Source organism: Oryctolagus cuniculus, chromosome 1 (genome assembly GCF_964237555.1).
Source record: "Oryctolagus cuniculus chromosome 1, mOryCun1.1, whole genome shotgun sequence".
NCBI lineage: Eukaryota > Metazoa > Chordata > Mammalia > Lagomorpha > Leporidae > Oryctolagus > Oryctolagus cuniculus.
In genome coordinates, this window is record NC_091432.1 from 66,785,901 (window position 1) to 66,813,280 (window position 27,380).

The 27,380-nt window shown below is 54.3% G+C and overlaps 1 long non-coding RNA gene across 2 annotated transcripts; it reads right to left on the bottom strand.

Annotated features, from left to right (window-relative positions):
- Positions 1-1,206: 1,206 nt before the first annotated feature.
- Positions 1,207-27,373, bottom strand: LOC127483756 (uncharacterized). Of its 2 annotated transcripts, none has more exons than XR_011389353.1 (4): positions 27,163-27,373; positions 27,007-27,065; positions 5,830-5,961; positions 1,207-5,515 (listed from the first exon to the last, which is right to left on the bottom strand). It is a non-coding gene; the product is annotated as an uncharacterized lncRNA (long non-coding RNA). The 2 variants fall into 2 exon arrangements; XR_011389352.1 differs by having other exon boundaries at positions 1,207-1,563; positions 27,163-27,366.
- Positions 27,374-27,380: the final 7 nt, after the last annotated feature.

Here is a 27,380-nt window from a genome sequence, read left to right on the forward strand (position 1 = left end):
GGCAGGCGGGACAGGGATCAGCCAGCACAGCCCAGCCAGCAGCCACGTGGCATGGGGCCAAGGCTCACCCTCCTGGGGGGACTGTGTTTTCCCAGGACTCAGAAGGAGGTGGAGAGGTGAGGAGGGCGTCGGCCGGTAGCTGCTGGGTGAGCAAAGGCACAGAGGAGTGTGGATTCAGAGAACAAAGGTGCGGGTTAGGTCTCTAGGCCAGCAGACCTTCATGGAGCCCTTGCTGTCCCTGGGACCGGAGGCAGAGCGACGACAGGGTAGTCCGGGGTACTGGTGTGGCCTTGCCCGCTGTCTAGTCACTGAGGCAGGTTAGCAGGAGCCCTGGATGGTCCCAGAGCCAGCAGGGGTCACAGACCAGGCCAGTTGGGCAGAAGCCGCTGTGGGGGGAACAGAGCATCTGCGTGAATGATGTCATGGAGGGGCAGAGTCAGCCCCTCGAGCCGATTCCTGAGCACCTACTGTGTGCTGGGCCCTGGGGAGCATGTTCCGTGGACATCACCTCAGTGGTACCCGCAGCGCCCTCTTTATAACAGTTGAGTTTCCTTCCTCAGAGAAGAACCCTGGCCCCAGCGCAAGGGCCGCCTGCTACCAGACAGCTACCACAGGCCACGCTCTCCCTGCCTGGGTCTGGCCTGAGACCCAGCAGAACTGCACCCCGGAAAGAGCAGGGGCCCAGGAGAGCACCAGGCACACAGCTCCCGCCCCCGCCTGGCCCCTGCCCAAGTCGTGTCCCCGCGCTGAGCCTCGGCTTCTTCCTCTGGAAAGAGCAGGTGCTCATTCCTCCTCTTCCCTCCATTCCATACATCCCAGGGAATGGCCTGTGAGTGCCCCAGGATGGTCCGCACCTGTCACAAAGTAGCTGGGCAGTCCCTAGAGGGCGGATCTCCCTGTACTGCCATGGAAGCCTCACCTGAGGGTTTCTGTCTCTGGCCAGGTGCACCAGGGCGGTGGGGAGTGGCTACGTCTCTGGTGGGAGAATACATAGAAGGAGATGGGCAGGCAGCTCCTTCTGCAGGGACCCTTAAAAGAACAAAAAACCCTGGCTCCATCAGGGATGTGTGGGTGATGGGGCCTCCCTCAGAACAAAGTAAAACTGTCAAAACCTGCGTTTGATGAGGCTCTGCATCGATGCTTCCCAAAACACGTGTGATAAAGGACCAGAGGTTTTTTTTTTCCCCCTAATCATTCACAGACCTCTTTATATTGAAAAATGTATTTATTATTATAAAAATAAAAAATAAAATGAAAAAATTTTAAAAATACAACTTTGTATCAGTTCCAACAGCGATAAAATGGCTCAGCCGCACCGCTCTGCTCTGCCGTTTCTGCCCAGGTCGGGTCCCCAGACCACGCTGTAGCGGGAATCTTGAGCACATTTTGCTAAGTCAGACTTAACGACCACACACTGTGATTTCATCCACGTGATGTTCCAGAGAAGGGTAAGATACTGACATGAGAACCGGATCAGCCGTTACCAGGGGTTCAGGCAGCCTTTGCCTGGAGAACCGTAGGGAATTTCTCGGGTAGTGGAACAATCTGCCTGGAATTGTAGACCTGCATACACAAACCCACAAAGTAGGGGCTAGCAACTGGCCCAGTGGCTAGGACGCTGCCTGTGACACCAGCACCCCACATCGGAGTGCCTGCTTCCAGTCCTAGCTACTCCTCTTCCCATCCAGCTTCCTGCTAACAGGCACTTTGGGAAGCAGCAGGATCAAGCACTTGACTCCTTGCCATCCACACGGGGGCTCTGGCTTTGGCCTTGCCCAGCCACGGCTGCTGTGGGCATTTGGAGAGTGAACCAGCAGATGATGATTCTCTCTCTCTGCTTTCAAATAAATGCAAGTAAATAAATAAAACTTTTAAAAAAAAGGCTTGAAGAATTCAGGTAAATATTTTAAAAAATATTGTGAAATAAAAACCCACAAGTCAATTTTAGTGTATTGAAATTAAATTATTAAAATGAGTCCAAAGTTGAGCATCCCGGAGCAGAATGAAGACTCTGCAGAAAGAATCTTTTTTTTTTTTTTTGACAGGCAGAGTTAGACAGTGAGAGAGACAGAGAGAAAGGTCTTTCTTTTTCTTTTTCTTTTTTTTTTTTAAAGGATTTATTTATTTGAGAGGCAGAGTTACAGACAGAGGGAGAGACAGGGAGAGCGAGGTCTTCCATCTGCTGGTTCACTCTCCAAATGGCCACAACAGCTAGGGTTGGGCCAGATGAAAACTAGGAGCCAGGAGCTTTTCCTGGGTCCCCCATGTGGGTACAGGGGCTCAAAGACCTGGACCTCTTCCACTGCTTTCCTGGGTTATAACAGAGACCTGGATCAGAAGTGGAACAGCCAGGACACAAACCGGCCCCCATATGGGATGCTGGCATGGCAAGCGGAGGCTTAACCCACTACGCCACAGTGCCAGCCCCAAGGTCTTTCTTTTTCCATTGGTTCACCCCCCAAATGGCTGCTGCAGCCGGCGCACTGTGCCAATCTGAAGCCAGGAGCCAGGTGCCTCTTCTTGGTCTCCCATGCGGGTGCAGGGCCCAAGGACCTGGGCCATCCTCCACTGCACTCCCAGGCCACAGCAGAGAGCTGGCCTGCAAGAGGAGCAACCGGGACAGAATCTGGCGCCCCGACCTGGACTAGAACCTGGGGTGCCGGCACCTCAGGCAGAGGATTAGCCTAGTGAGCCACAGCGCCAGCTGAAGAAAGAATCTTGGTTGCCCAGTAAATGCAGGTGAGACCTGCGGTTCAGGGAATGAAGGAATACAGGTGCTGGCTTGAGTGACTTGGAGAAAGAGTATTTTGGCTGGAAACTGTAAGACGAACATCAAAACAAAATGCACATAACACTGCATTGTGGTGGGTAAAGCTGAATTGCTCACAGGGAGCACGTTAAAAATTCCGAAACCGCTGTGCTTGCGTGTGAGAGGGAACAGACAGACAAATGGGTGGTGGCAGCCAGTTTTCTCCCTGTGGGAAAGGGAGGGAGCCAGACGGATGCGTGTGGTAAGGGATAAGAGTGGGAGACTTCGCCGTGAACTGACCCAGAAAGACCCAGAAACATGCATCCACAGATTTTCCTAGCTCTGTCTTCTGAGAGAACCCAGTAGCAATGGCACCCCAATAGGAATTAGCACACCTAGAGCCCAGATCTTAGTTTCTAACACCATTCTTAAAAAAAAAAAGGGGGGGGGTGGTTCCTGAGATGCCTGGGGAAATGGCTGGTTCTAGAGCTGGGGCAGGGACAATCCCAGGTGAGCCCAAGGACTCTCATAGCAGCAGGAACTCAAGAGGAATTCCAAAAACAGGATGATGGGGTGTGTCTCACCCGGGAGCAAACTGCAGAAGCTGCCAGCGGCCAAGCTGGAACCACGGGAGCGGCAAGGTAAATGATGTAGTATTGGGATGCTAACCCAGAGCGCGAAAGGATCTGTGAGCGAGTGCTGATGTAAGTGATCGGAGACTAAAGCAATGGAAGAGAAGAGAACTCTCCCTCACAGAAGATTCCGGAGTAATTCACGGGGCTGTTCCCCCCCCCCCCAGGCACGGGAGCACAACCCCCTCCCAGGTGAACTTGGAGTGCTCCGTGACTTGCCTCCAAGGGCGCAGGATGGGAAGGGTTGGGTGTGGAGGGACAGACATGGGGTAACTGTACAGTGGAAAAACCTTGGGCAGGGGGCCAAGGTTACTCTCCCCAGTGCTGTCATGTTGACAGTGTCCCCTGTGCTGTGGTGAGGATGGCATGCCACTTCGCCTCCCCAAAGCCCGCATTCCCAGGCGAAAACATAACATGCATCCAAATTCAGGGGCATTCTACAAAATATCTGACGCACAGTCCTCCAAACGAGAGGTCACCAGAGGCAAGGGAAGCCTGAGCAACTGCCCCAGACCAGGGGAGGCTGAGAAGAGCACCAAGTAAGCGTGGTGTGGCCAGGCGGCAGTCACCTGGAGTCACGGTGAAACCGGAAAGACTGGAGCCTGCTCGATGGCAACACCCAACCTTGGCTCTGGGCCATGACACAGACAACAGCCATGCACAGTGCTGCACAGGGGAATGTTCTGGGATGAGGCCATGCAGTCCGCAACTTCTCTGTCAACCTAAAGCTAGTACAAAATGATAAGCCTACATTAGAAAGCTGGCGGTGGGATTAATGCCGTATTGGCTTTCTGAGGCCGCTGTAGAGAATTGCTGCTCAGAACAGCAGGGTCCACGCCGGAAGTGCAAGGTCAGGGCGACAGCAGTCCGATCCCCTCACAGGCTCCAGGGCCATCTCTTTCCCCGCCATTTCCAGGATCTACAGTGACGTTCCCCGGCCCAGGGGCCTCCTTCTCTCCTCAGAGCACTCTGCTACCCTCGTGACGTCACTGCTGCCACCTGTGCCTGCTAAACTCTCTCTCTACGCCCCGCTTACAAGGATACTTCCTGCTACATGTAGAGCCCAGGAGACTCCCTGCAACTCAAGCCCTAACATAGGTGGCCGGCGCTGCGGCACATAAGCCACTGCTTGCTGCACCCACGGCCCGTGACCGGACACCAGTAAAAGTCCCGGCTGCTCTGCTTCCCACTCAGCTTCTTGCTAACGTGCCTGAGAAGGCAGCGGAAGATGGCCCAAGTGTTTGGGCCCCTGCTCCCATGTGGGAGACCTGGATGGAGCTCCTGGCTCCTGGCTTCAGCCTGGCCCAACTCCAGCCATTGCATCCATTTGGGGAGTGAACCAGCAGCTTGAAGACCTCTCTCTCTCTCTGTCTCTCTGTGTGTGTGTGTGTGTGTGTGACTCTGCCTTTCAAATAAATAAATCTTAAAAAAATAAAAATAAACACCTGAACACGGTCACGTCAGCAAAGAGATCTCAGCCACATGAGGTGGCATCCACAGCCCCTAGGGGCTAGCATGTGGCTGCCTGTGGTGGGGCCGTTTCTCAGCCACCACAGACGCCAAGCGCACCCATTCTCCCCGAGCCTCAGATTCCGCCCCTGGAAGTCACACACATAATGTCTGTGAATCAGAAGGGACTAGGATCTGAATAGCACCTTGAGCCGGGCAGGTGAGCCATGAGCCCACACCTCCATAGGCTCCTTCTCTCCACTCTTATGGGGTTCTGTGGCAAGGTCAGCGTGGCATAGGCAAGGGAAACTGGGGCTGGGGACCCTGAGACCCAAGTTCAAATCTTGGCTCTGTCGGTAGCTGGCAGCCTGCCTGCAAGCAGTGGTGTTAGTGTGTGCACTAACTTTTGCACACGATTGTTAGAGTTGCCTGGGAGAGAGTTGCAGTGAGGTGCCCTTGTCCTGAGATGTCGTGATTGCAGGCTGTTCCCATTCCTGGCGTCTTGACTGGAGGATCTCGGTCCCTCCCAGGAACCGCAGGCCACAAGGCTTAACGATGGCCATAGTGGCAGAGACTCCGCCACCGTGGCCGCGGGAGGGTGATGAAGGGAATAAAACAGCCTTGTTGTTTCTTGCTGGCTCCCACGAGTCCCCCTCGGTCTAATCGGGGTCGGCGGTGGCAGCCTCTGTTTGAATGACCAATGGGGTTGTTTTTGTTGAGGACTGATCTATTGATTGATTTGAAAGGTACAGAGAGCCAGAGATCCCTCCACCCCATGACTTACCCCAAATGGCTGCCACAGCCAGGTCAGGGCCAGGCCGAAGCCAGGAGCCAGAAACTCCATCCAGGTCTCCCACATGGGTGGCAGGGACCCAAGCACTTGAGTTATCGTCCACAGCCTTCCCAGGCCATTAGCAGGGAAGCAGATGGGAGGTAGAGCAGCCGGGACTCGGTCTGGCGTTCCCATGGGGGATGCTGGTGTCTAAAGCGGCGGCTTACCTGCTGCGCCGGCACTCGGACCCTGGTTTCCACAGATGAAGCCTTGCGATTGCTCTGATGATGGGCGACATTAGCTCCGAGCCCCAGTTAGATTATCCTCCAGGAAGACTTCTATTGTTCTTATTAGTAGACCTATATCACAAAAAATTGCCGTACCTGTGAGATTTGCCCACTAACATTGTGCGCAGTCGTGTTTCCCTGCGCGACAGGAACACTTGCATAACATCCTCCGCTCTGCCTCCTCCTGCCGCCGCTTCACCAGCCCCGTCTCCCTTCTCCACTGTCTTTAACCACCCACAGATCCACCCTCCACTATGTGGCCAGGAATGTCTCTGACCCACCAGTCCCTGGGTGCAGACTCACCTGGGCTCCTCGGTGCCCTGTGGAGGGTGCATCTCATGCACTGGCACAGCCCGATTCCCACCCCCCCCACCAACTCCTTACCCTCCCACCACACTGAACTTTCTCCTAGTTCCCTGGACACCCTGCTTCCCCTAATGCCAGCATTCTGCCCAAGCCATTCCTTCGGCCTGAGCTGCCTGCTACCACCCCCATCTGATTCCTTTTGGTTTTTTAAGTCATTTCAGATATCAGCTCCTCCAGGAAGCCTACCCTGATGCCACCTCCCTCCAGCTGTGAGGTGCCCCTCTGGGTTTTCATGGCCCTCTGCTTCTTTACAGCTCAGCGTCAATCACTTTCTTAAAGTGCCTGGGCCTCAGCCAGACTTCCAATCCAGCTGCTCTCACTTTATGCTGACGTCCTCGCTTTCCAATAGAAGGCTCCTGCATTTGGGGGGAGCAGGCCAGGGCCGGGGCTGCATGTCAGGGGGTCCAATCCATTTTCTTCCCTGGCCTGTAGTTTCCCATCTGTACACCAGGGGCAGGGAGCCCCTGGCTGGCTCTAAGGCCCTGGTCAAAGGTGGGAGGAAACCCCTTGGGGCTGGGGTGGCAGCTGAGCTCCCAGCAGCCTTATCAGCCCTCCACAGGCAGCCCCAGACAGACACGAGCCTGGGTGCTGAGAGCGGCGTGATCTGGGCCATTCCAGCCAAAGGTCAGTCCTTAGTGGCCAGCTGCAACTGGCCTGGCCCTGGCCCATGCTCCCCTCTCCCTTCTCCTGAGAGCTGGGAATTAAAACAAAACAAAACAAAACACAAAACTTGGTAGGCCTGGTTTCTGGTGTGAGCTCAGGAACACGCATGTGCGAAGTATGTGCAAGTCTGCAGATGCGCTTCTGCACCAGTCCATGCGTGCATGTGAGAGCAAGTGCACACCTGTGCATGGGTCTGCGGGAGGGCCCCCGTGTGCGTAGTGCACGTGCAAAGTCCCACCGAGTGTCCCCGTGCCTGCACAGCTGGGTACACGGCTGAGGCAGTGGAGCTGAGAGGCCAGAGAGGAGTTGGAGACCCCCGCCCTGCCAAGCTATGGCACTTGCTTCTTTGGAGCGCCCCCGACCCTGCTGCCTCCTGTCTCATGCCAAGGCTGCAGCCTTGCTTCTGGTCCCTGGTCTCTCCCAGGGAGCCTCGCCCTTCCCCCTGGCCACCCACTGCTGTTGGGAGAGACCCAGAATCCTGAACTCAAGCTCCCCCAGACGCTCTCTGGCCATCCCCGTGTCCATTCCATGCTCCTGCGGGTCTCCCTCCTAGCCACCTGCCCCTGCCCCTTCCCAGGCTGGCTGTGCACTACTGAGCACACTTCCCCCACGTGCAGGGCGCCGTGCCCCCACCGCCCTACCCTCACCCCAGGCGCCCCTGAGCCAAGGCTAAGGGGTGAAAGGCAACTGCTTTGCTCCAAGATGGGACACACTCTGGGGCATAAGTCACATTTCAGGGCCCCTGGGGGAATAGACATGCCTAGTTCCTCCCCTCCCTGCCCTGCGTCCTCAAAGCCTTCCCCAGTTTCTCCCTCAGGCTCTGCTTTAAGAAACCAATGGTCGTTCACTCCCCAGGCCTCCCCATAGCCCACCAGGGAGGGCGGAGGGTGGGAGGGGGAGGTGCTTCCACAGCGACCCTCATCCTGCTGCCCCACGACTATTGCCGGCCTCCCCTGCAGGTCCAGGCCCCTTCAACAAAGCCCCTAACAGCCCAGGCTTGGGGCGGGGGTTCTTTGAGCCTGCTTGGGTCTCCCAATCCCAGGGGGTCCCCTTAAGCCATCATCTGTTTTTGGAAAAGGAAGCACTCAGGATAGGAAGGCACAAAAAGAGAAGTCTTGGGGCCAGCGCCGTGGTGCAGTGGGTTAATCCTCTGCCTGCAGCGCTGGCATCCTATGTGGGCGCGGGTTCTAGTCCCAGCTGCTCCTCTTCCAGTCCAGCTCTCTGCTGTGGCCCGGGAAGGCAGCGGAGGATGGCCCAAGTGCTTGGGTCCCTGCACCCGTGTGGGAGACGAGAAGAAGCTCTTGGCTCCTGGCTTCAGATCGGTGCTGCTCCGGCCGTTGTGGCCATTTGGGGAGTAAGACCTTTCTCTCTGTCTCTCCCTCTCATTTTTTGTAACTCTACCTCTCAAATGAATAAATAAAATCTTAGAGAGCGAGAGAGAGAGAGAGAGAGAGAAAGTCTTTCGGCACGGAGGTCTCAAGGCAAGAATTCCAGGGCCGATACCCTTGCCACACTGCCACCTTCCAGGGCAGACAACCAGGAGGCCAATGGGGTCCTGGCTGGGGAACTCCAGATGGTGTCATTCTTGGGTAAGGCCTCGTGTGGTAGACGAGCTTCCATTCGAGAAACCGAGACCCCGTCCCGACTTGCACTCAATCACTCTAGGGGGTCTCCTGATGCCCTGGGGGCCCCACCTCCCTGTCTGCGGAACTCCAGTGCCTGGGCACAGGGTGCACCCTGGATAGATGCAGCGGTTCCTCAGCCTGTCTGCACCTCAGTGGAGATGAGCTGACTGAGCTCAGCGCTGGTTGGCGGGTTAAGGGGGGTGTGGCAGGGAGAGCACTTGGCTTTGTACCATCCCAGGGTTGTATAACTGGACTGGTGCTGTGGCCTCACCGACTTGACAAGGCTCCTGTGCTTTGTAAAAATCAGAGGACGGAGCACAGGGGACTCAGGGAAGCAGGGAGGGCTGCAGGGACGTCCCTTCCCTGTGGCCCACCTGCCCTGCCCAGACCTTGCAGGCTTCACACAGGAAAAACAGATGCCCCAGGGGCTGCAGCATGCGTTCTGGGCAGCTGAGCTAATCCAGGTTGGGCAGACGTGTCTCCATAGCTGACAGGGTCCACTGAATGTTTTTTAGATTTATTTTATTATTTATTTGAAAGGCAGAGATGCAGAGAGAGAGGGAAACACCCCCCCCCCCAGAAACGTAGTGAGAGCTTCCATCCTCTGGTTCACTCCCGAAATGGCCACAAAGACTGGAGCTGGACCAGGCCAAAGCCAGGAGCCAGGAGCCAGGAGCCTCATCTGGGTCTCCCATGTGGCTGCAGGGCCCCAAGCACTTGGGTCATCTTCAGCTGCTTTCCCGGGCGCATTAGCAGGGGGCTGGATCTGAAGTAGAGCAGCTGGGACGAGAAGCGGCACTATAAATATGGGATGCCGGTGTCCAAGGCAGCACGTTAACCTCTGGGCCACGGCACCAACCCATAGACTTGTGCTATTGCTACTGTTTTATTTATTTCTTTATTTTTCAGATTAGAAGCCCTGCCATTTTGGCGCTCTCAGTCCTTCACTGAGATGCATGCCTGCTCTGCCAGGTGCAGTCCCTTCCTTAAACTTGGCTAGCATGCTTCTGTTAAAAAAAGAAAGAAGATCCATTTTGTCAGAGTTCCACTTTTGATTATGGCAAATTACAAGTAACGTGAAAGCTACCTCGTGACCACGTTTCAGTGGCCAGTTCAAGGATGTCCATGCCTTTCACCTGCTGACCACAGTCCACCTCCAGAACTCGTCACCTCGCAAAGCCCACACAGAGCCAGGAGCTAGACACCTCATCGCCTGCAGCCCCCTCGCATACTGTTCCGTTCTGGAGCTGAGCAAAGCATCGGATTTGATGTACAGTGCCTTCAAGACAGACCTGTGGACGGCTTACTGTGCCACCTACATGGGAGACCCGGAAGAGGCCCCTGGCTTCAGATTGGCCCAGCTCTGGCCCTTGTAGCCATCTGGGGAGTGAACCAGCTGATGGGAGATCTCTCTCTCTCTCTCTCTCTCTCTTTCTCTCTGTAATCCTGCCTTTAAAAGAAATAGAATACTCTTGATTCCAGCCCAGCTGTCTAACTCTGGAACCTCTGCTCTTACTACTCCGTGGGGCCCATGCTGCACAGCTGGGGAGGCCAGGGGGTTTGGTCAAGGTCCTTCCTGAAGGGTCCTTGACCCTCAGCTCCATGACAAGTCCTACTGGAGCGCTGTTCTGGTTCTGCTCAGGAATTCAAGCTGGGACTTCTACTTAGAGTTCACACAGCAAGTTCACATTCAAGTTCCAAAACCTGCACAGGAACTCTGAGGGTCCTTTAAGAGGGGACACACGAATTCGTTCAGTTTTGGCGTACAGAGATGCAATGCAGCTGCCACACAAGTGGGTAAGAAGAAACCAATAACATCTCAGTGGGTTCTTGATGTAGTGTGGCCTTGCACGCGGCCAGCAACCAAGAGACTCCAATCAGGGGGCATCTGACTCACTGCGAGGTTCCCACGACCTCTTCCGAGCGCTCCGGGGATGGTCGGGGCTGGGTGCTTTGGACACACTGCTTTGGGCAATCAAGAAACTGCACCCCCTCACTCTGACCCAGTTTGGACACACAAAGAAAGCTGTCGCCGGCACCGCGGCTCACTAGGCTAATCCTCCGCCTTGCGGCGCCGGCACCCCAGGTTCTAGTCCCGGTTGGGGCGCCGGATTCTGTCCCAGTTGCCCCTCTTCCAGGCCAGCTCTCTGTTGTGGCCAGGGAGTGCAGTGGAGGATGGCCCAGGTGCTTGGGCCCTGCACCCCATGGGAGACCGGGAGAAGTACCTGGCTCCTGCCATCAGATCCGCGCGGTGCACCAACCACAGCGTGCTGGCCGTGGCGGCCATTGGAGGGTGAACCAACGGCAAAAAGGAAGACCTTTCTCTCTCTCTCTCTCTCTCACTGTCCACTCGGCCTGTCAAAAATAAAAAATAAAAATAAATAAATAAAAATAAAAAGAAAGCTGTCAAAATCTCCACTGGGAGGACTTGAGGCTGAGATCGCTCCTGGGGAAGCAAACCAAAACCCCATTCCAAGTGAGCAGTGGGGAAGGCCAGCCGACCCCTGCATGGTGATGTCCGGCCACTCCAGCTCCCGTTACAGCCTGGCCCAGCGGAGCCAATCAAGTCCTGACGACCAGCTGTACTTCCGCTTTCTGACTGTAAAAGCTCAATGTATGGAGCACAGCTCGCTGAGCCACTGTGGGATCTGAGTGTTGTCCGGAGAGACCTTGTTATCTTTATTATCTCTCAAGTCTTCTAACAAAGCCACACTCCCAAGCTCAAGGTGGAGCTGGGCCTACCGTGCTCCGGGGCAGGGTAACCAGCCAGCAGCCGCTTAGCACGGGGCGAGGGGGAGAGTTGCAGGGAGCTGCAACCTGAGGCATAGGTGCAGGGGGACTGACACCTGAGAGCGGGGCCAGAGCACTGGGAGACATCCTCAAAATCTCAAACTTCTGTATTTGGAAGGGCACTATCAAGAAACCGAGGGTGGGCACTGGGCCTAGTGGGTAAAGCTGCCACTCGGCACACCCTCGTCCCACGCTGGCCCCTCCTGATGCCAGCTGCTTGCGCATGTAAACCCTGGGAGGCAGCAGGTGACGACTCAAGTGTCTGGGTCCCTGCCACCCATGCGGGAGACCTGGATTCAGTTCCGGGCTCCTGGCTTCAGTCAGTGCAGCCCTGACCACTGAGGGCATTTGGGGAGTGTGTGACCTTGGAAGATCTCTTTCTTTCTCTCTCTCTCTCTGCCTTTTAAATAAACTAAATTCTTTTTAAGCTTTTCCAAAAAGAATTAAAAAGAAAAGATAAATTGAGACAACTCAGAGAATAGGATAAAATATTTACAAAGCATGTACCTAAGGAACTGGCGGCTACACTGAAGCACTGTTACAATAAAAAGCCAACACAGACACAAATGAATGGAGGAGGAGTAGAGGTTGGAGGCACAGACTCTCTTCCAAGGAAGATCCATGGTCACAAATGGCCAATAAACACATCCCTGGGCACGGGGAAAACACAGATCAAAACCACAGTGAGGTGCCACTCACGTCCACTAGAATGGCTGGAATCCAAACTTTGGGTAATAGCAAGTGTCATGAATGCTGTGGAGAAACTGGGACTTTCAACACTGCTGGGGGAAGGGTGCAGTGGTGCAATCTGAAAAAGTCTAGAAGTGCAAGCAGATGAGAAGCAGCTACCATCGAACTGGGAAATCTCACTTAGGCGGGCGGGTACCAGGAGCAATGGGAACACACGTTCACGCCAGAATGTGTTCACAGACATGCACAGCAGTGTTATTCATGATAGGCGACAGGTAGACACGACCTGTATGCCTGTCAGCGGAGGAATATACAGCCACATGTAGCGCCCACACACTGCGATATTATTTGATCATAAAAAGAGATGCTGCACTGATACATGGTACAAGGGAGACCCTCATGAATGGCTAAGTGAGAAGAGTCAGATGCAAGGTTTCCCATGACATGGTTTGCCATATGTGCGATGTCTAGAACAGCCAAATGCACAGAGCTAAAAAGTGGAGTGGTGGCTGCCCGGGGCGGGGAGGGATGAGTGATGGCAGGAATAATAGCGACAGTTTGTTGTTGTTGTTGTTGTTGTTTGTTTGTTTTGACAGGCAGAGTGGACAGTGAGAGAAAGAGACAGGGAGAAAGGTCTTCCTTTTGTCGTTGGTTCACCCTCCAATGGCCGCCGCGGCCGGCGCGCTGTGGCCGGCGCACCGCGCTGATCCGATGGCAGGAGCCAGGTGCTTCTCCTGGTCTCCCATGGGGTGCAGGGCCCAAGCACCTGGGCCATCCTCCACTGCACTCCCTGGCCACAGCAGAGAGCTGGCCTGGAAGAGGGGCAACTGGGACAGAATCCGGTGCCCCAACCGGGACTAGAACCCGGTGTGCAGGCACCGCAAGGCAGAGGATTAGCCTATTGAGCCGCGGCACCGGCCACAGCGACAGTTTTAAAAATGGTGGTAAAATGGCCATATCATAAAGTTTACCACCGCAGTCATTTCAAAGTCTACAACTCAGTGGCATCGATTAGAGTTGCAACACCGAACAGCAACATTGCCACCCAGTTCCAGAACTATTTTTACTCACTAACAGACGCCCCGTGCCTGTCGCCCACCCTCAGCCCCTGGCAGTGATGGGCCTTAGCTGTTTGCTTTGTCCTGTTTGAGGTGATGAAATGTTCTAAAATCCACCGCGCTGAAGGTTGCACAATGCTGTGTGCACACACAGATCCACTGACTCGCACACTTTCAGAAGGCGACCTGGACAGTACCTGAGCCCCCCCTCAATAGAGCTGCTGAAAATAAAAGAAAGGAAACACCGAGAAAAACCCTCCGGCACCCTGATCTCTGCCCTCAGCGCGAGCTAACAGCAGCCAGCGCCTGGAGGAGTTGGCACAGAGATCCACAACGGGACCCAAACGCCAGGCTCGCTGAGAACAGCACGCGCGCCCATTCCCAGGCCCGAATCCTACTTGCCTCGGTTTCTCCTCTTTTTCAACATAGGAGGGCTGGCACTGCATCTAACAGGGGAGGCCCACTGAAAAAAAAGCCCACTGTCACGAAATAAACACAGGGCAGAATCGGACCTACGCTGAAGCTGTGAGAGAGTGCATTCGAGCGATCACTAAGTGACAAGAGCCAATGGAAAGGCCGGCCAGGAGGACAGATGGGGACCGGGGCGGAGAGGTGCACTCCATTCACAGAAGAGTCAGACCAAACGCTAGAACTAAAACACATATCCAAGGCGGGGCCCTCTGACGCTCTCTGCGGCAGACCTGAGACAGCTGGGGACAGAGAAGGGAAATTATCAAACTGAACACACAGGCAAAAAGGACTGTCTACGGGGAAGGGAGGACAGAGGATCCAAGAACTGCAGCACAGAATCAGGCAGCCTAAAAGTGTACGGAACTGGAGCCCCAGAAGGAAAGAGACAGAAAAGACAGGCGGCCTTCAAGGAGACAAGGGCTGAGGGGCAGGCGTTTGGCTTAGCCGATAACGTGTCACCTGGGACATCCACAGCCCAGAATCCATGTTGGACTTCTTTTTTTTTTTTTTTTTTTTTTTTTGACAGGCAGAGTGGACAGTGAGAGAGACAGAGAGAAAGGTCTTCCTTTTCTGTTGGTTCACCCCACAATGGCCGCTGTGGACGGTGCGCTACGGCCGGCGCACCGCGCTGATCCGAAGGCAGGAGCCAGGTGCTTCTCCTGGTCTCCCATGGGGTGCAGGGCCCAAGCACTTGGGCCATCCTCCACTGCACTCCCAGGCCACAGAAGAGAGATGCACTGGAGGAGGAGCAACCGGGACAGAATCCGGCGCCCCAACTGGGACTAGAGCCCGGTGTGCCGGTGCCGCAGGCAGAGGATTAGCCTATTGAGCTGCAGCGCCGGCCCAGTCATTATCTTTTAAAAAATATTTATTTATTTATTTGTTTGAAAGGCAGAGTTACACACACACAGAGAGAGAGAGAGAGAGAGAGAGAGAGAGAGAGAGAGATCTTCTGTCTACTGGTTCACTTTCCAAATGACTGCAATAGTCAGAGCTGAGCCAAGCCAAAGCCAGGAGCCAGGAGCTTCATCCAGGTCTCACACATGGATACAGGGGCCCAAGCACTTGGGCCATCTTTTGCTGCTTTCCCAGGTGCATTAGCAGAGAGCTGGATCAGAAGTGTGGCAGCGGGGACTCGAGCCAGCGCCCATATGGGATGCTGGTGTTGCAGGCAGCAGCTTTACATGCTACACCACAGCGCTGGCCCCAGACTCTCTCTCTCTCTCTCTCTTTTTTAAGATTATTTTTATTTGAAAGGCAGAGAGATGGAGACAGAGTCAGAGATTTCCCATCTCTACTGGTTCTCTCCCAAATACCTTCAAAAGACAAGGGTGTGCCAGGCTAAAGCCAGAAGCCTGGCACTCAATCCAGGTCTCCCATGTGGGTGGCAAGGACCTAACACTTTGAACCATCACCTGCTGCCACCCAGGGTGTGCATCAGTAGGACTGGACTCGGGAGTGGAGGTGGGACTTGGGCTAAGAAGTCCAACATGGGGCCAGTTCGAGTCCTGGCTGCTCCACTTCCGATCCATCTCCCTGCTAATGGCCTGGGAAAGCAGCAGAGGATGGCTCAAGTGCTTGAGCTCCTGCACCCACATGCAAGACTCTGAAGAAGCAAGTGGCTCCTGGTTTCAGATAGGCCCAGTTCTGGCTGTTACCATCTGGACGGTGGATGGAAGATCTCTCTCTCTCTGCCTCTAACTCTGACGTTCAAATTAATTAATTAATTAATTAGTTAAAAAAAATACTGAAAGGCAAAACCAGTCCTTCCAGAATTGTATTCCCATTGAAAATATCATGGCTGGGCATTCGGCCTTGCAGCTAAAATGCTGGCTGTGACACCTGGGCCCCACTCAGAGCGCCTGACTCCAGCCTCCTGGTGCACACCTTGGTGGGTAACAGTGATGGCTCAAGTGGTTGGGTCCCTGGCACCCACAGGGACTGAGTTCCTGGCCCCTGCTTTGATCTGACCCAGATTGAGCTGCTGTTGGGCAACCGGGACACTGAACCCATGGATGGGAGCTCTCTGGCTCGCTGGCTCTCTGCCCCTCAAATACACAAACTGCTTTTTGAAAAAACCAGTAAAACAAAGTCCTTTTCCAGACAAAGGCTAAGAGAACGCACTGCAGCAGGGGTGCACAACAAGAAGTGCTCAAGGAAGTTCTTCAGGCAGGAAGCGTCTGATTCCAGGTGGAAATCTGGATTTACACAAAGAAATCAAGAGTGCTGAGACGCAAGGTCACCATAAAACACCGCGCCCTCACTTTCAAGTCACCTTAACAGATGATGGCTTCCAACACAGATGTAGTGACATTTGCAGCTGAAAACATCTGAAGAAACAAAATGTGTAACAAAGCAGCACATGGGATAGGAAGGGAGAAACCAAAAGCTCACCCTGTCTGCAATGGGAGCTAGTGAATTTAGGATGTGCACTGCAAACCCTAGACCCACAAGTCTAGAAGGGTTATAAGCAATGATGTGGTAGTGGAATGAAATGGAATCATAATAAAATGCTAAATCAATCCACAAGAAGACATGAAAAGGGGAGGGGAGATAAAATTAGATGGGCAAAAGAAAATCAAGAAATCACTACAAAGCTAGTAGATTTAAACTGAGCCATATCAATCATTATATTTTGGTGAAGGGCTAAACGCCCAAGTAAAAGGCAGAGACTGCTGAATTGGATTTTTGTAAAAAGACACACCTATACGCTGTTCAGAAAATTCTCAGTTTAAAAATAAAAGCACTGGGGCCAGCACTGCGCTGTAGTGGATGAAGCCGCCTCTTGCAACACTGGCATCCCATATGGGCGCCAGTTTGGGTCCTCGCTGCTCCACTTCCACTCAGCTCCCACATAATGTGACTGGGACAGCAGTAGAAGATGCCCCAAGTGTTTTGGACCCTGCCACCAACTTGGGAGACCCAGATGAAGCTCCTGGCTCCTGGCTTTAGCCTGGCCCAGCTCAGGCTGTTGCGGCCATCTGCGGAGTGAACCAGCAGATGGAAGATCTCTCTCTCTGTCTCTCCCCTTTCTCTCTGTGACCCTGCCTTTCTAATAAATAAATAAATCTTCAAAAAAAAAAAAAGCATAGATAGGTTAAAAGTAAAAAGATGGAAAAATTATACACAAACATTAATTAAGCAGTGAGATAAAAGAGAATTCGGTGGCTGTGTTCATTTCAGACAAAGCAGGTCTGAGAACAACATTACCAGGGGTCGGAAGGGATCTTATATAATGACCAAGGGGCCGCTTCAGACAAACAAGGCACTCCTGAGTACACAGAGCCCACTAACAGATCTTCCAACCAGGGCACACAGAACAACCCGACAGAATTAAAAGGAAACACGGACAAAGCCACACCTATAGTTGGAGATTTCGAATTTCCTTTTTCTGCTGAGTCATGGATTGAACAACTAGACAGAAACTCAGAGGATCTGTATAACACTACCAAACAACTTGGCCTGATATTTACAGAAAACTGCGCAATGGTAGCTGAAGGGAGTTCCTTTCAAGTCCCATTCAATATGTGCAAAAAAATAAAAATAAAAATAAAAAAAGATGTGAAAGACTTGTCAGGACAGACCACACTACCAAAATCATCCACAAAACAAACTTCAACACATTTTAAAGAATTGATTCCATTTAAAGCTTGTTTTCTAATTAAAATGGAATTAAACTAGGACAATATAGCTGAAAAACCCCCAAACATTTGGAAAGAACACATTTCTAAGTAAAAACTAAAGGAAGAGATTACAGAGGAAATTTTATAATATTTTGAGATGAATGAAAATGAAAATACAACATATCAAAATTTATGGCATGCAGCTAGAGTAATTTTTAGGAGGAAATTCATAACATTCAAATGCTTATATTACAGAGCCAGCACTGTGGCATAGCGGGTAAAACTGCTGCCTGCAGTACAGGCATCCCATATGGGCACCGGTTAGAGTCCTGGCTGCTGCACTTCTGATCTAGCTCTCTGCTGTGGCCTGGGAAAGCAGCAGAAGATGGCCCAAGTCCTTGGGTCCCTGTACCCATGTGGGAGACCCGGAAGAAGCTCCTGGCTCCTGGCTTCAGATTGGTGCAGCTCCGGCCATTTTGGCCATTTGGGGAGTGAACCAGTGGACGGAAGACCTCTCTCTCTCTCTCTCTGCTTCTCCTTCTCTCTCTGTGTAACTCTGACTTTCAAATAAATAAATACATCTTTTAAAAATGCTTGTATTAGAAAACAAGAAAGATTTGGAAGGCAATAGGTCAATGTTAAGAAAAAGAACAAATTATAGTTAAAGCAAGTGAAGGAAGGAATAAAGACAAAAGCAGAAGTAAACAAAATTGAAAGCAGAAAATCATTGGAACCAACAAGTTTTTACTGAAAAAAAAATACAATGGATAAACCTCTAGTCAGACTGTCCAAGAAAAAAAAAAAAAGTAAAGTATGCAAATTACTAATATCAGGAAGAAGAAAAGAGATACCACCACAGTCCCTACAGACATTAAAAGCACAGCAGGTGACTCTTAGGGACAACTCCACACCACTACACATGAAATCTCAGATGAGGTCTGGTGGAGGGCCCTCAGAAGTGGCGGAGCCATTTCTTCCACGTCTGTGCTCTCGGGAGCCTGGGCTACAGACTGTGCAAACCACTGCGGGAAGCAAGCCTCCAGTTCCAAGTGCTGTGGAGTTGGCCCGGCAGAGCCCACACTGGGCTGGCTGACTGGGTTCAAATTCCTGAGTTTATCTCAGGTCTCAGCCTGTCTCTTGACACCACGTACACAAGAAGTGACACCCATGGACTTAATTCTGGGTTCTCCTGGTCACCCCGGTCACCTCCAGCACCAGCCCAATACAGGGAGGAGGGTTTTTTATTTTATTTTATTTTTTATTTATTTATTTTTTTGTCAGGCAGAGTGGACAGTGAGAGAGAGAGAGACAGAGAGAAAGGTCTTCCTTCTCTGTTGGTTCAACCCCCAGTGGCTGCTGCGGCTGGCGTGCTGCGACCGGCGCACCAAAGCCAGGAGCCAGGTGCTTCTCCTGGTCTCCCATGCAGGTGCAGGGCCCAAGGACCTGGGCCATCCTCCACTGCACTCTCAGGCCACAGCAGAGAGCTGGACTGGAAGAGGAGCAACTGGGACAGAATCTGGCGCCCCAACCGGGACTAGAACCCGGGGTGCCAGCACCGCAGGCAGAGGATTAGCCTAGTGAGCTGCGGCGCCAGCCTGGAGGAGGGTCTCTTGCACCTGGTGTCTCCCTCTGTTTCCCTTTCTCTTCCTCCCTCCCCCCTTCTCTGCCCCCCACCTCCCTGTCATTCAGACCCAAGTAAGAACAAGCAAGGGCTTAGGCATCAGACCAACCAGGACTCAGGTCCCAGCTCTCTCTCTAACTCGGTATTGCCTCTCTAAGCCTCAACTTCTTTCTTTCTTTTTTTATTTATTTGAAAGACAGACTTACAGAGAGGTAGAGACAGAGAAAGGTCTTCCATCTGCTGGTTCACTCCCCAGATGGCCGCAACGGCTGGAGCTGTGCCAATCCGAAGCCAGGAGCCAGGAGCTTCTTCCGGGTCTCCCACGTGGGCATCCTGTTCTGGCTGAAAAGCCCAGGGGAGCATTTCAGGCATGGAGAGCCAACACACTGTGGCAAAAAATGTTCTACATAAAGTACCCTTGTGGATGAGATGCCAGTGGAAAGAAGTGGTCAACAAAGAAGGAGGTACTTTTCTCTGAAGGGAGGCGAGAACTTCTGCTTTGCTTATGGCCTTGTTGAGCTAGTGGATCCAAAAGGCTTCCACAGCCGAGGCAGCTCATGTCAAGAGCCTTGAGCGATCACTGATGTCATATATAAAGGTGTTATTTGTTAAATAAACAACAAGAGTCACTGTGCTCTAACTTCCCAAGCAGGACCTCTGTCCCCAAAGAGTTGTATCTTGAGACTCAATAGTAAAACTTGTTCTCAAGAATCACTTCCTTTTAGAATATTAAGTGGAGGACACTACTATGTTTCATAAGCTATAGTTAACGTTAAGAACTCACAAAAGACGCATCAGTCTTGGGTTCTTTTTTAAAGACAATTAAGTTTCTAAAAGGAAAGAGAAGGAAGGAAGTAAGGGAAAGGAGGAAGGGGAAAAAAAAGCAAAATCACCTTCGAGAGGAATAACGTTGAACAGCCCTTGTCAGGACTGCCAAGGAACAGGTCTCTTATTTTTTTTTTTTTATTTCATTTTATTTTTTTCTTTTTTTCCCCCCTTTGTTTCTCAGACTAAACAGGAGAGGGGTGGGAGAGTGGGTGGGAGGGAGGGTAGGGTGGGAAGAATTACTATGTTCCAAATGGTGTATGTATGATATACATACAAATAATTAAAAAAAAAAAGGCATTAGAACCAAAAAAAAAAAGACCCTCGCCAGATGCTGGGACTTCCTTGCCTCCAGAGCTGTGAGAAATGAGTTCCTCTTCTGTGTGAACTGCCCAGTCCCCAAGATTCTGTTGCAATGACACAGAATGGACTAAGACTAGGGCTTTGGGCTGTACGGAAGGCTTCCTGGAAGCAGAGGCACAGGGCAGAAAGGGGAAGCAGGGGAAGAGTCCTTCAAGGGCCCAGAGCTTTCAAGAGCCCAGGAGCAGAGAGCCAGAGGTGGGAAGGCACAGAGAGCAGCATGCTATGACCAACGACATCGGCCCACATCGGGGAGAGGAGCAGGAGCCGGGAGGATCACCCGAGGCCTTGATGCTGAGCTGAGGAGCCTGGACTCCATCCTCAGGGCCGTGAGGGGCCCAGAGCGACAGAATGGATGTCTTCCAAAGACGGTCCTGGCAACCTGCAGGAGGGCACCGGCACAGAGGCTGCTACCACGCCTGTGCCAGGTGGCATGGCCCAGCATGCAGGAAGAGAAGCAGCCCCATTCTGCGCCTTTCCCGTCCCCCAGCCCCAGTTATAATCCCCACAGCACCGCCCTTCCCAGCCTTATTGATGCCTCTTGCACACCCGGTGGCTGATTTACACACCTCACAAGGCCAGGCTGAGGACGGAGCCTGGAGCCCCCCAGAAGCCCCACTCGAGCCCTAGCCCCGGCCTGGAGCGGCCACTCTTCCCTGCAGCCTGCTGGCCACCGTGCCCGCTCAGGAGCCAGGCTGACAGCCCAGGGCCTAGGTCCAGGTCAACACGGGAATGTTGTGAGGTCACAGAGCAAGCACTGCTGACACAGCGCTACCACTCCCCCTGGGTGACTCAATCCCAGCTCCTGAGAACCCATGTTTCTTCCTCCGACGGCCACAGCACAACCTTCACAGAGGGCATTTTACATCACTGACCTCAAATCGGGCCAGCATTGTGCAGCTATTGTAAAGCACGGGCTCTGGCGTCCAGCAGCCTTGGTTTAAATCCTGGCTGTGTGGTTTGCCAGCTGTGTGACCCTGGGGCAAGTTTTATAACCTCTTGGTGCCTCAATTTACGCATCTGAAAAATGGGCCTAATGATAGTATCTACTCCACAGGGTTGTTGTGAGGCTTAAATAAAGCCACCCCTATAACATCCCTGGAATAGTTCCTGACAGAAGGTAAATACTGCGGCTCAGTACCTGTCACTCCCTGCGTCCACTTCATGAGACCTGATACTTCCTCCTCCCTCTGGAGAAATCCAGATGGCACTAGCTCCCCTCCAGTGCCTCGATGCTTCTCCAGTGGAAGCCCATGCCCCAGAGACTACAGAGTTCTCCTGCGCGAGCTCCCGCGTGCAGTCAGCAACTGAATCCAGCAGAGCAGCGCCGCTCTGCGCAGGTGTCGCCTCGGCTGTTCCCAAGGTGTGGATTCAAACGGTGGGCCCCACCCCAGACCACCGGGGGTGGGGAGCACAAGGCGCTGGGACCCCCTGCAGCAGAGCACGGCCCCTCCTCCAGGACCCTGTCACCGGCATCTTGAACCTGCTCCCTGGATTGCAAGCTCCCGGTGAGCAGGGCTGAGACTCACGCATCCCTGCGCAGGGCACCAGGCTGGTGCTGAGCCAGGCACACGACATTTCCAGGTCCCTCTAATTCTGCCACTGCTGGGCTGCCGCACTCCTGCCAGACCCTCGCTCACTCTGCCTTTTCTGCCTGTTTGTTTTTTGTTTGCTTGGCTTTTTTTTTTTTTTTTTTTTTTTTTTTGACAGGCAGAGTGGACAGTGAGAGAGAGAGAGACAGAGAGAAAGGTCTTCCTTTTCTGTTGGTTCACCCCTCAATGGCTGCCGCGGCCGGCGCACCACGCTGATCTGAAGCCAGGAGCCAGGTGCTTCCTCCTGGTCTCCCATGGGGTGCAGGGCCCAAGCACTTGGGCCATCCTCCACTGCACTCCTGGGCCACAGCAGAGTGCTGGACAGGAAGAGGAGCGACTGAGACAGAATCCGGCACCCCAACAGGGACTAGAACTGGGAAGGCGGGGGTGGGTTAGCTAGATCCTTCCAGCTACGACAAAATGACCCATCGACAAGCCCGCGTCCCCTCTCAGGCCTCCAAACCCGCCTGCATTTGAAGAAGGGGTTCCACCGCTAGAGCAAGCCTGGGAAGCTTCTGCAGAGCAGTAGCTGCTGTTTCACACGTCTGTTTCCTCTTCCCCCAGAAAACAGGAGCTCGGGACTGCAGCCCCAGCAGGCAGCACAGGGCTGTGGTGCGTGTGTTCACGTGTGTGTGCATTGTGTGTGCATTGTGTGTGTGTGTGTGTAGGGCAGGAAGGAAGCACAGATGAAAAACGAACGCATCGGCAGCTCTTTACGCAATGCAAGGTCCCGCCAACCCTGAGCTGTGCAGGGAAAAGGCCCCGGGCGAGTTGAGTAAGAAGCCTGCCGAGAGAATGATGTAAGGGCGCTTTCTGTGCACATTGCAACAGAAGGTTCTAAATCGGGCCCGGGGTTGCTTCCCAAGGGTCTCGGCCTGACCCGACTCCTCTCTGTCCACCAGATCTGTCACACATGACAAGTCCCCTAAAGCCGGCCTTGGAGCCAGGAGCGCTCTTGGCCTCTCTGAAACCTAGAGCCACCCTGGTCACCTTCCCACCTGCCCTACCTCGTCGGCAGGGTCCAAGGTTCCGAGGCCTCAGTCACCCTGCTTTTTCCGGCCGTGCGCTGCTTTAGGTCAGGCTGCGCCGTCATCATCGCTTCTCCCTTCCCTCCACCCGGCAGCACCGAGACCATGGCCAGGCACGGCACAGAGCACTGGGATTCAGACACTTCTCTGACTGCACCTTTTCTGCCCTCCAGTAGCCTCTGCCGGGGAAGACGGGGGCGCAGGACCACCGCGGAAAGGGAAAGGACACTCCTGGGCTGGGTGCTGCGAGTCTTCCATTTACCCTCGCCCACCGCCCGCCCTGGCTGTCCCTCCACACTCTGTAGGGACTGCATGGACACGGGCAGCCCTGCAGCAGGTGCAGGGGGCAGTGAGTGACCTTGCCAGGCCACTGCGGCTTCTCTGCACATCTTGGAGCTTCTACCAGGCGGCCCTCCCCTCGCAGCTCCCTCACTCCCAGCCTTGGGCCACTGCAGCCTCCTTTGCTCCCCATACTCTGCCTACACCTTTGCGCTCAACTCTTCTTAGATCTTCATCTTGATCTCTGTCCCTAAGGAGATTAAAACAAACTTAAAAAACAAAACAAAACAAAAAACACCAAACTTTCCTCAAATCCCCCAATTTGGTTGAGCTGTCCCTGCTGGGGGCCTGACCCAGGGCAGTGGTAGTGAGGAGGGATGTCCTGGGGTGACAGCTGAGGCTGGCCTTGCCTGGATAATGATCAAAGGCCAAAGCTGACCACACCTCACCCCTGCTGCACACCTGGATGGCCCCCTCACTTGGAGTCCTCAGTCTGGCACCCGAGACTGCCCCACCTGGCCTGGATGATGCAAGCCGCAGGTGGGGCCCGTGCCCAGGAGAGGGACAGGAGGGGCTGGGGGATGAGCGGGAAGGGGTCCCAGGAGGGCTGCAACTGGGCCACACGGTTGCTCTGGCTGGGAAGGAGGAGGGGGGAGTTCCTGGGCCCGAAGGCCATGCCAGGCTGCCCACCCGCTCGCTCTCTGAGTTGATCCACCTTGGGCCATGAGGACGGGTTCCATGGCATCTGGCCACCCTCTGACTGCAAGAGCTCTGGTTTGCCCAACTGCCACATGGGAATCGGCTCACAGAGCCTCGGGAGAAGCTTAAAGGAGCAGTGGAGGGGAAGTGGTGCTCAGCCGGTCGTGCGGGAGCGCACGGCCTGGAGGCCAAGGAGGAACTGAGCAGGATCCAGCGTCACCACTCGCTCCCTGTGTGATCCCGGGCAAGTCCCTTCACCTCCCTGCAGCTCAGCTGCAAAGCAGGGGGACCCGGGCAAGCTTACACGAGCCAGGGCCTGGCACAGCACAGGGTTCCGGGCAGACATTCATTTGTGTCTTCCTCTGTCTTCCTCTCCGGGCAGGCATCCCATCTGCCATGTCAGCCAGCCACTCTCCCCTGCGCAACGTGGACTCTGATTGCCATCACCGTCTCAGAGGGGCAGGTGGCAAATCCTTCCCTAAGCCCAAAGCCACGCCTCCCGAGGCAGGAGGAGGCTGGGTCTGCCACCCAGCAGGGCCCACGCTGCTCAAGCCCTTCTGAGATGGGACTTGACCTCTCTTAGGTCTGGCTGAAGTGCCTGCAGGCAGGGCTGGGAGATGATGAAGACGACCCAGGTCCCCACAACTGCTGTCACAGCCGTCCAGCTCACACCCAGGGGAAGAGCAGGGCAGGACTGAACAGGAAGGCAGGGCTGCTGGATGTGTGGGGAGGGGGCCGGAGTTGCTGCATGGCACGAGCCACAAACACACACACACACACACACACCCGTCACCTCACACCTCACACCTCACGTACAGGGGACAGCTCCGGGACTTAGACAGCTTCCAAGAACCTTCATCTCTGGGCTTCTCTAACTCTGGGTTTGATTTTCCACCCAAATCCAGCTCAGGCCAGGCTGCTTCAGTCACAGCCATGGTGGTGGGGGCCAGGGCTGGGGCGCTCAGAAGCGAGCCATCGCGCCTCTCAGCCCTGGGCTTGCCTCTGCAGCCTTCGGTGCGTGCTTCCACGCGCAAAGCCCCCAACCGGGGGCTGGATTTTATGGCCCCACTCCTTAAGCCCCCATCCCCACACCTCCAAACCAGCTGATCTCGTTCACCCACCACTCTCTGCTGCTCACTCCCCTCCTCTGGTTCAGCCCACAGCAGGTGGATAAAACGCAAGCTTCAGATCCGGTCTTTGTCAAACTCTCCAGCCTCATCTCCTCCCCCTCCTCTGCCTCTGTCTGTCCTTCTCCCACTGCAGGGTGCTCACGGTTCCCAGTCTTTCGCCCAGGCTGTGACCTCTGTCTGAACACCCTTCCCTTCCCCTCGGTCTGCCAGACTCAACTCAACCTCTCAGGTCCAGCAGCAACGCCGTTTCCTCTGCACCTTCCCAATTCCCTAGTGCCTCCTCCTCCAAATAATCACGCATCGGTCAGTCTGCAGAGCTAGGGCCACACTGGGACACGGCGTGATGAGGTTCCTGGCCCAGGAGACAGGCAGACATGCACACAGATGGTGACAGCACAGGAGGGAGGGGCTGAACTTGGCAAAGCCTCCCCTGTTACCCTGCAGCACAGTTCGGCTGCCTTGCAACCAATGGCTTTGGAACATCATTTCTTGATTGCATATCCTCGAATCAGGGACTAGGGCTGGTGCCCCTCTGTGTTCTACTTAGGGCCTAGCCTCCAGAAGGGACAACAGGCAAATGTACTGCTTTAGATGAACTTGGGAACTGCATGTTTCAAATGGGCCTTGTTGACCCGAAGTCTTGAAGATAATGATGTCCTACTTCTGCACAGGGGTAACACCCTTCACCGTGCAATGATGTCACACCCTCTTCCAGTCCTCAGGTGCAAAGGGCAAGATGGGAACAGTCGCCTGTCATATCACCATGTTGAACTGAACCCTCGACAAGACAGGGATGGCAGTTTACCCAGGGCACTTGGGCAGACACTCGCCCCCCAGTCCAAGCAGTGCCCCTCAGCTCATCCTGTGAGGAGAGTGGGTGAGCCGCGAGTTCCAGCCCAAGGCTCGCCCTGCGGGACACCCTTCCAAAGCAGGTGCAGTCACTCACTCATTGACTTGAGGTCTTTTGGGCCAGCAGCAGCCTGACCTCCGAGAGCACCCTCCTCTGAGAATTCACTGACACCATCTTCATCCACCCGGATGTGCGTCTCTTTGCTCATAATATGATGCACCTGTTACACTACCAAGCCTTTGCACAGCCCAGTCCCTGTGTTCCCCTGTGCACAGTGTGGGCCACTAGCCTGCTCTCGGTTTCCTCTTCCAGCCTCTTAGCCTCACCACGTGCTGGCTCCTCTATCTGGTATGTTTTCCCTCTTGGCCTCAGGTTCAGAAACATTTTCTCCATGGGATTCACCGCTGCGGCCTTGAGGGGGTTGGAGTGTTTCCACATCCCTCTGGTGGCCTTTGTCCCACGCTGCCCTGGGCCTGTGACTTTTGGCATTCTCCCCTCCCCCAGGGAGGCGATGGTGAAGACCCTGAAAGCAGAGACTTCTGCCCTGGTGCTCTGGCCCTGCAGCCAGCTGGCTCAAGCTATGCCCAAAAAATCTGTCTTGTCCCTGACATGCCTGTGGCCCTCCACTGTGCATGCAGTAAGTCACTCCACCTCATTCTGGAAGATCTCTCCCCCTGCCCCACCGACACTCCTCTCAAGGCCAAGCCTCCCCCCAACTCTCTCAACCACCACCCTAGCATGGGGGGTCCCCCTGGCACTTTCCCCACTGCCCTCCTGGCCTGCGGCCTCTTCTGCCACATGTGGCTCCAGGGCTCCTAAAACTCATCTGCGCTACTTAAAGCTCCCCCCCCCGAAACCCCACTCCCATCCTAGTGACTCAAAAGTGGCATGTTCCGGCCATCCTAAGAACAGGCCCTCTGTTCCCTCACTGGCAGCTCATATTGGAACGCTGCTTTGTATCCTGGCTGCTCTGCCTCTCATCCAGCTTCCTGCCAATGCACCTGAGAAGGTAGTGGAACATGGCCTGGTGCTTGGGCCTCTGCCACCTGAGAGGGAGAGCCAAATGGCATTGATGCTTCTTGCTCTGGCCTGGCCTAGACCTGGCTGTTTCCATCAGAGGATGGTAGAACTCCCGGCAACACACGCATCATCTCTTTGCCTTTCAAGTAAAAATAAATCTATCTAATCTGTCTTGAAAAACAAAATGGCAGAGCCCAAAACTAGACTCCAGGTCTGATTCTAAACCTGCTATGCGTCATCCTAAGTGCACTCAGACCCCAGCCCTAGGCAGGGTCCTCGCCCTTCTGTGGTTGCAAAGCACCCCTGGATTCTCTTGTTCTTGACACCATACCCTCTCCGAGAGCACCCCAAGGCCAAGGGCAGCAGATGCAAAGGCAGGGGTAGTTTCCGGGTGGGAGGGTAGGTTAGAAGTTCAGCCCCAACCTACCTATTCCCGACACAACTGAAGAGAGTTGGGATTTCAGTCTCTGCTGCCAAAAGGTGGTCCTGCCAATAGGGAGAAATCGTAAGGCCCGCGCGTGCTCCGCCTGGCCCGCACGTGCTCCATCTCCCGGCCCACGCTACAGCTGCGGGCTGTACCAACCTCCGTTGGGGAGTGCTAGGGGACAGCCGCGGGAGTACGAGAACGGCCAAGTACGCCCGGGAAGGAAGGCTTGGGCTCCTCTCTCCCCTCCCAGCGCCTCTCGCCCGCCGGCTCCCCCATGGCGTGCTCGCACCGCGCCCAGGCACAGGTGCCACCCCGCGGGGCAGTGGTGCAGCCCGCGGGGGTGGAACGGCCTGCCCCGCCCCGCCGCGCCGCGC